Consider the following 9,678-nt stretch of genomic DNA (forward strand, 5'->3'; position numbering starts at 1 on the left):
AACTATTTCAAAAAAACGGAAGACGAAGGAATGCTTTCAAACTGATTCTACAAGGTCAGCATCACCCTGATACCAAAACCAGACAACAATATTAAAAAAAAAAGAAAATTACAGACCAATATCCCTGATGAATACAGTTGTAAAAATCCTCAACAAAATACTAGCAAACTGAATTCAACAGTACATTAAAAGGATCATACACCAGAACCAAGTGGGATTTATCTCAGGAATGCAAGGATGGTTCAAAACCTGCAAATCAGTCAATGTGATATATCACATTAACAAATTGAAGAATAAATATCATATAACCTAGGGACCCAGTATGCAATGGCTGCAAACAGCAGCCTCCTCAGTAATGTATGCAGCCTGTTGCTTGCATGGGTGGCCCTAAGGGACCTTGGAGATAGCCCTTTCCAGTGGACATTTAGTCTGACATGATTTCCCCAATCTAGGCTCCAGACAGGTATGCAGGGTGCCTTTGAAAAGCCCCATGAAAAGTGGCCAAGGTCCCCATTGGCCAAGTCATCATGTTCATCCACATCAAGCTACAGAACAAAGAGCATATGATTGAGGCCCTATGCATGACCAAGTTCAAGTTCCCTTGCCACCAAAAGATCCACATCTCTAAGAAGTGGACATTTACTAAACTTAATGTGGATGTATTTGAAAACATGGTGGCAGAAAAGTGGATCAGCCGAGATAGCTGTGGGGTCAAATACATCTCTAATCATGAGCCCCTCGGCAAATGGTGGGACCTGCATTCATGAGTACCTTGGCACTGTCCCCTCCTTACTCGTGCCCACCAATAAATCCTACTTTCATGTAAAAAAAAAAAAAAATATATATATATATATATATATATGTATATAATCATCTCAACTGATGCAGAAAAAAAGCTTTTGACAAAATCCTACATCCATTTATGACAAAAACTCTCCAGAAAGTGGGTATAGAGGGAACATACCTCAACATAAAAAAGGCCATATATGACAACCTACAGCCAACATCATACTCAACAGTGAAAAGCTGAAAGCATTTCCTCTAAGATCAGGAACAAGACAAGGATGTTCGTTCTTGTCATTTTTATTTAACATAGTATTGAAAGTCCTAGCCACAGCAATGAGACAAGAAAAAGAGATCAAATAAATCAAACTGGAAAGGAAGAAATAAAACTGTCAATTTTTTCAGATGACATGATACTCTATATAGAAAATCCTAAAGACAACTTCAAAAACCTATTAGAACTAATAAATTAACTTAGTAAAGTTTCAGGATAGAAAATTAATATATAGAAATCTTCTATGTTTTTGCACACTGGCAACAAACTACCAGGAAGAGAAATTTAAAAAACAATACTATTTACAACGGCATCAAAAAGAGTAAAATACCTAGGAATAAATCCAACCAAGGGGATAAAATACCTGTACTTGGAAAACTATAAGACACTGATGAAAGAAATTAAAGGAAAAACAAACAAATGGAAAGATATATCATAGTCATGGATTGGAAGAAGGAATATTGTTAAAATGACCGTACTACCCAAGGCAATCTACAGATTCAATGAATTCCACATCAAAATACCAATGACATTTTTTCAGAACTAAAACAAATAACTCTAAAATTTGTATGGAAATACAAAAGATCCAAAATAGCCAAAACAGTCTTGAGAAAGAAGAACAAAAATGGAAGAAACACACTCCCTGATTTCAAACTATACTCCAAAGCTACAGTAATCAAAACAGTATGGTACTGGCACAAAACAAGCATATATATCATGGGAACATAATAGAGAGCCCAGAAATGAACACACACTTACATGATCAATTAATCTATGACAAAGGAGGCAAGAATATACAATGGGGAAAAGACAGCCTCATATATAAATGGTGTTGGGAAAACTGGACAGCTACATGCAAAAGAATCAAATGGGACTACTCTCACATCATCTATAAAAATTAACTCAAAATGGATTAAAGACTTACATGTAAGACCTAAAACCATAAAACTCCTAGAATAACACATAAGCAGTACACTCTTTAACACTGGTCTTAGCAACGTACTTTTTTTTTTTTTTTTTTTTGCTTCTGTCTCCTCAAGCAAGGAAAACAAAAGCAAAAGTAAGCAAATGGGACTAAATCAAACTAAAAAGCTTTTGCATAGTGAAGGAAACTATCAACAAAATGAAAAGGAGACCTACTGAATTGAAGATATTGGCAAACAATACATCTGATATGGGGTTAATATACAAAATATATGAAGAACTCACACAATTTAACATCAAAAATACAAAAAAAAATCAATACAAAATTGGCAGAGGACCTGAATAGACATTTTTCCAAAGAAGACATACAGATAGCCAACCAGCACATGAAAAGGTGCTCAACACCACTAATTATTAGAGAAATGCAAATCAAAACCACAATGAGATATCACCTTACACCTGTCAGAATGGCTATTACCCAAAAGTCAACAAATAACAAATGTTGGTGAGGATGTGGAAAAAAGGGAGCCCTTGTTCACTAGGAATGTAAATGGTGTAGCCACTACAGAAAACAGTTTGGAAGTTCCTCATGAAATTAAAAGGTAGAACTACCATATTCCACTACTGGATATTTTTCCAAAGAAAACAAAAACACTAATTTGAAAATATATATGCATCCCTATGTACACAATAGCCAAGATATGGAAGTAACCTAGTAGATAAAGAAGATGTGGTATATATGCACAATGGAATATTACTCAGCCATAAAAAATGAAATCTTGCCATTTGTGACAACATAGATGGACCTAAAGGGTATTATGCTGAGTGAAACAAGTCTGACAAAGAAAGATAAGTACCATATGAGTTCACTCATATATGGAATCTAAAAAACAAAAATGAACAAATATAACAAAACAGAAATAGAGCCATAGATACAGAGAACAAACAGGTTGTTGCCAGAGGGGAGGGGAGAGGGGAGGCGGGAGTCAAAAGGTGAGAGAGATTAAGAGGTATAAACTTCCAGGTACAAAATAAATGAGTCATGGGGATGAAATGTACAGCACAGGGAATATAGTCAATAATAATATAATATATTTGTGTGGTGACAGATGGTAACTAGACTTATTGTGTGATCAATTTTTAATGAATACAAATATGAAATCACTATACTGTGCACCAGGAACTAACACAGTGTTGTAGGTCAATTATACTTCAAAAAACAAACAAACTCAGAAAAAAAAGACATCAGATTTGTGGTTACCAGAGGTGACAGGTGGCGGGAAGGAGGATTGGATGAAGGTGGTCAAAAGGTACAAACTTCCAGTTATAAGGCTAATAAATACTAGGGATGCAACGTACAGCATGATTAATATAATTAACACTGCTGTATGTTATACATGAATGTTGTTAAGAGAATAAATCCTAGGCATTCTCATCACAAGGAAAAAAGTTTTGTTTTTCTTTTATTTTGTATCTATATGAGATCATGAGTGCTCACTAAATTTATTATGGTAATCATTTAATGATGTTTGTAAGTCAAGTCATTATGCTGGACACCTTAAACTTGTATAGTGCTATATGCCAATTACAGTCTCAATAAAACTGAAAGAAGAAATTGTAAGTACCAAAAGCCACTGAAATGTACACTTTGAATGGTTGAATTGTATGATATGTGAATTATATATCAAGAAAGCCATTTTTTAAAAAAAGAAAGAAACTGTACCTTGACCATCTCCTATTTTACGCTTCACTTTTGGTTTTCTCTGTACATACTGTGAAGGGAAAAACAGACGATTTTCACATGTATCAAAAAAGAAAGTGATGGGCAGGAGACCAGCATATATGTCCACAACTGAATCATATTTAACACCTTTCTATAACGCTTTTCTCCAAAATTCCCTCCTACCATAAGAAAAAAGTTGAAACACTGTTATTTTTCCAGAAAGCTGGGCTCTGGAATGCTATTTCAATTTGCACAATTTTAAGCAAGAAGTTATAGAATTCTATGCCAGTACATTTCCACAACAACAAAAAATAGTTCTAGTGGCTGAGATCTATTGGCAAAGGGGGAAGAGAAAGAGGTTTCAGATACTGTATTTCTTCAGACTCAGGAATACAAAGTTGACAGAAACATGAGAAAAGTTTCAGAGGTGAGAAAAAATAAATGGGAATGTTTACGATCCTTAAATCTCTGACTTTTGTAGATTTAATTATTTTCAGAGAGAGAGAGAGAGAGAGGAGTCCTAACATAGGCAGTCAAATACATTTCCTTTCCTACTCCTGCTGTGACACAGCAGGCTAGGTAGGATGAAATCGTATTAATTAATTCACTTACAAGTCCTCTTCATAATCAAGTGAGAGGCTGAAAAGAATGGACAGGGTGTTACTGGGAATTCAGACAGTGTTGTTTATCAAAATAATACAATGAGAGCCCTTGTATCTGACATAATTGAGAGCAATTAGTAAATGAATAAAATAACAGTAGGGAGAGAGAATTATATAAAGTGATGCACTCATTAAAATTTTTGTTTTAACATATAAATCCATTTTCATTCATCAATCTTTTGATGGAGGACCAAAGCCTTTGCTTTTAATATGATAGAAATTACAATGATCTGATCACAATATTTATTAGTGGCTTTCCTTTAACAAGTCTTTCCAAAACATTCAGTTGAGCTTTCAGAGAAACAATTCTCTTTTCACACTTTGGTTTATATAATATTTAACTAAATTACATAATTACAATATCAAGTACAACTGGTACAAAGAGCTTTGGAAACAAACACAACTGACTTGTGGGAAGCATTTAACTCAGCTGACATGGCAAGAGCAGAGGATGCAGAATTGTTTTTGAATCATTAATAGATGTTGAAATTTATCAAAAGCTTGTACTGCATTCATCAAGATAACCATGAAAGAGTTCTTATTTACTCAATTAAGACAATGAACTGGGATTTCTGAAGTTAAACCATCCTTTTACTTGATCTGATATTTATCATACACCAATACACTTAGTTTCATAGATTATTTGGGATTTCCACATGCCTTTCTTAAGCAGACCTATAATTATCTTTCCTTGTGCTGTCTTTATTTGGCTTAAGGTCATACTAGCCTAAAAAATGAGTTGGGAGGTTTTCCTCTTTATTTCTAAAATGTATATAAAACATTGATTTTCTTTCCTTGAAAATTTGGTAGAACTCTCCCATAAAGCCATCTTTGTCTAGAGCTTTTGGGGATGAGGGTAGGGGTGAGGGTCTTTGATTACTACTTCAAATTCAAATGTTCTCTTTCTTCTGACACCAATTTTGTAATTTCATATTCTTCAAGAAACCTAGCTCATCTAATTTTTCAAAACATTTTTTGAAACAGTTTTTTAAATCACTTTTGTGAGGGGCTTCCCTGGTGGCACAGTGGTTAAGAATCCTCCTGCCAATGCAGGACACACGGGTTCAAGACCTGGTCTGGGAAGATCCCACATGCTGCAGAGCAACTAAGCCCATGCACCACACCTACTGAGCCTGCACTCTAGAGACCACAAGCCACAACTACTGAGCCCGCGTGTTGCAATTACTGAAGCCCTCACGCCCTAGAGCCCATGCTCTGCAACAAGAGAAGCCACCGCAGTGAGAAGTCTGCACACCGCAAAAAAGACTAGCCCCCGCTCACCACAACTAGAGAAAGCCTGCACGCAGCAACGAAGACCCAACACAGCCAAAAATAAAATAAATAAATAAATTTAAATCACTTTTGTGAAAGAAGACTCCAGGTTGTAGCCTCCTCAGAAATTCTGATATTATAGTCTGTAACCCTCTAAACACTAACCTTCAAGACCTTCATGCTAGCACACAGCTCTCAAAGTGGAGAAGGGTGCTGAGGAGGAGAGAAGGCTTGAAGACCAGTAGGTCTGCCTGCACCTACTGTAAACTCCCCCTGCCCCAACCAGACTCACCTCTACGCTGTTGGATAGCTGTCAGGATGGCTACTGTTTTCCCACTTCATGGTAGCAATGCAGCCAACCACAAGCCACTCAAGTAAAAACCAGGGCAAGGAATCTTACCTAGAGATTCCCACCTAAAATCCTCTCCCACCCTGTCTACTGCCTGTAGTGTGCCATTCAACCATTGTGATTGAGCTTGTAGTCATGACAGGCTCTGTCCAAGGTACCAGGAAACTCAGTAGTGAACAACATATAAAGCAGTCTGCCCTTTTGGAGTTATAGTCTAGTGCAACCCTGTCCAATAGAAATCTAATGCAGCCACATGTGGAATTTTAGATTTTCTAGTAGCCACATTTTTTAAAAATAAAAAGAAACAGGTGAATTTAATTTTAATAATGTTATAGGCTGAATTAGCACCCACCCCCCAATTCATATGTTGAAAAGCTAACCTCCAGTACTTCAGAAAATGGCTGTATTTGGAGTTAGGGCCTTTAAGGAGGTCTAAATTCAGGTAAAATGAGGTCACTGGAATGGGCCCTACTTCAGTGAAACTGATGTCCTTATAAAAAGAGGCAAGGGCTTCCCTGGTGGCGCAGCGGTTGAGAGTCCGCATGCCGATGCAGGGGACACAGGTTCGTGCCCCGGTCCGGGAGGATCCCACATGCTGCAGAGCAGCTGGGCCCGTGAGCCATGGCCACTGGGACTGCACGTCCAGAGCCTGTGCTCAGCGGCAGGAGAGGCCACAACAGTGAGAGGCCCACATACCGCAAAAAAAAAAAAAAGAAGAGTCGATTAGGACACAGAAACACACAGAGGGATGACAATATGAAGTTACAGGAAGAAGACAGCCATCTAAAAGCCAACAAGGAAGGCCTCAGAAGAAACCAACTCTGCTGACACCTAGGCCCTGGATTTCTAACCTCCAGATCTGTGAGAAAATAAATTTCTGTTGTTTAAGCTACCCAGTCTATAGTATTGTACTTTGTTACAGCAGCCCTAAAAAACTAATACATATATTTTATTTAGTTCAGCATATCTAAAACATTATCATCGCAACATGTAAGCAACATAAAAATGAATTAGTGACATATTTTACCTTCCCTTTTTCATACTAAGTCTTCAAAATCTGGTGGAAGGTGGGGGAATGAGGTATTTTACACTTGCAGCTCATCTCAATTCAGACTGGCTGCATTGTAAATACCCCATAGCCACCTGAGGCTAGTGGCTACCATATTGGGCAGTAGCGGTCTGGTCCAACGCTCTTCCAAACATGCTGCCATTTCCCACACTCTGTAACCCAGATGTGATCTTTGCCTCAGTGTTCCTTAGAGTTTGTTTGTCTGTTTTTATTAGTTTATCAGGCCCACTGACTTCCCTCTGGCTTTTGCAATGGTCTAATGTTGGTTACAGAAAGGGAGCCAGGAACCCAGCCTGGGTGAATCATATTATCAGAAGTCAGAGATCTCCACACAGGACTGAAAGTAGGGTTTGAACACACACTGCTCCTGGCTAGTCAGTATTCAAATCAAAGAGCGTGGTAATGACTCAGTCATCTCCCTGCTCAGCCTTACACAAGTTTGTCCTCTCTAGATAGTTGGGGTTTTCCACAGCTTCGAAAGCAAAGAAATTGGGTAGGATATTCAAAGTTTTCAAATGTGCCCTCAGTGCTATGAGAAGAAATAGTGTAGAACCCCTCCACTTCCAGAGTCCCCGTAGCAAAGCCCCACTTCTGTGAAAGACCCTCCTGAGAGACAGACAAAAAAGATAATTATTGACCAAGGACAGCTTTATTCCCATCTACTAAAAGGAAGAGCTGCTTAGTGCTACACTTCAAACATTCCTTTCCCCTTCATGTTGAACACTGAAGTTTCAGCTTTCAAATTCTCTTCTAAAGTTCTGATTCACTAACATCCTTATAAAATTTTATGATAGTCTTTCAAGTAGATGTAAGCCGGATATCAACTGGTGTTGACCTATTTCTTAATATCTAGATAAAGATAGATTAAAATCTCTACATTATCTATTGTAGAAAAATGCAGTGGCATCCTTGGGATTTCTGCTCATTTCTGTGCCTTAGGGGTAGGGGGGCCCTCATGATAATGGCTGCCTCTGCCCCTGTGTCTGTTGAGTGAATACTGAGATCAGCAGTTCTCTCACCCTCCACTCCCATCTGGCTCAACCCTGCTCTGCCTTCAGGTGTTCTTGCCCTTAATTTCAACCCAATGCACCCTCCAATCAAGGCATTTTGAGTAAAGAGAAAATATTATTGAAGGTTTGGGAAAGAAAAATCTACATTGCAGCAGCAGAAATCATTTAAAATTCAATAATAGATATTTGTATTGCTAAAGGTCGCTTGGCTTTTTCCTTGACTTGGGCACCAGCCACCCTCCATATTGTTGCTTCTCTCTCTCTTCCCTCCCCCTTCTCTTTTGTCTCCCCCTCTACCTTCAGCCCCCTCTAAATCCCTGTTCATTTCTAAGGCACACCGCTTCAGCTATCATGAGTTTGCCTCGGCTCCTGGAGGTCCCCATGCCCCACCCTAGGATCCCATCTTTGCTTCAAGCAGCTTATCAAGGTATTTTTGCTCTTCTAAATGTATCTATCACTGTATCTCAAAAGTTCCCAATTGGATCAGTTTCAAGATTTGGATATGTATCTCTGTGAAATTAAATAATATCCTTTTTTCTCTTTCCTTCTTCCTTCCCACCACGTTGTACTCTTTCTATTCATTACCTCTCCACTTAGAGTCCTATATTCCTTTCCTGCCAGCATCCCATTTTAAAAATAAAAATATGATATAATCTTCTGGGTTCTATTTTTATAGTTCCTTGTTTGCACTCTCTCTGGCTAATAGACAAATGTGAGTTGATACTGCGTTAAAGTCTTTCCTTTTTCACTGGGGTATTTGCATCCTAGTAGAAGAGCTAGGACCTTGCCAAGCTGACCAAAGCAAGTAAAAATAAAGGTGTCCTAATCTTGAGCACAAGGCACAGTTATCTAAAAACAAGAGTAATCTCTTTGCCTTCTAGCCTTTGGTGGCCAACATTGGGCATGAGCAGATGGTTAGTCTTTTTATAAAGAAGAAACACGATTTAGAGGAGTCGAAAGCCAGAAGAGAAAGTGGACAGATGATGTAACTTCTTTTTGTCTCTATTACAACCTCAGCATCTTAACCAAAGGGCACCCTAATTAGGTGTGCACACAACTATCTCATAACTGAGGAGAATGGTCAATTCAGGAAAGGGCCTGGGGGGAAAGGCTTTGCCCTGAGGTGTCAGAGTGTGTGAGTTACCCCCTAGGAAGCGGGGAGTGCTCTTCATAGCACCTCCTCCCCAGCAGGCAGCTATCTTCCCTTCCTCTGAACTCACCCAGCAGGTCTTCATCTATCCCTCCCTTATATCACTTACCTGTTCCACCTTCTGTTACCTGAGTTTACCTTTACACCTTTTTTCCTTATTAGAAATATATTCCCTGAGGGCCCTGGTACTTGTTCTTCCCTCAGATAAATGTATCTCTGATCAAACGTCATTTTATCAGAGATGCCTTCCCAAACCACCCTAACCCCCTCACCTCTCTCTTCATTCTCTGCTTCATTTTTATTTATAGCTCTGACTACTACTTGGCATATATTTTTTGTCTGTCTCTCAAATACACACCCAGGAAAACAACTCACTGACAAAAGAGATTTCATTTCTAGCTTGCAAAATAGAGCCTGGCACACAGTAAATATTCATTAAATGAACAAATCAATCATAAAACT

The 9,678-nt window shown here is 38.4% G+C and overlaps 1 pseudogene; it reads left to right on the forward strand.

Moving 5' to 3' along the window:
- The first annotated feature begins 286 nt into the window (after positions 1-286).
- LOC113629386 (uncharacterized) lies at positions 287-409 on the forward strand (annotated as a pseudogene).
- The last annotated feature ends 9,269 nt before the right edge of the window (positions 410-9,678 follow it).

The sequence above is a fragment of the Aethalodelphis obliquidens genome, unplaced genomic scaffold (genome assembly GCF_003676395.1).
Source record: "Aethalodelphis obliquidens isolate GAN/ISIS:26980383/991018 unplaced genomic scaffold, ASM367639v1 scaffold26, whole genome shotgun sequence".
In the NCBI taxonomy this organism is placed as follows: domain Eukaryota; kingdom Metazoa; phylum Chordata; class Mammalia; order Artiodactyla; family Delphinidae; genus Aethalodelphis; species Aethalodelphis obliquidens.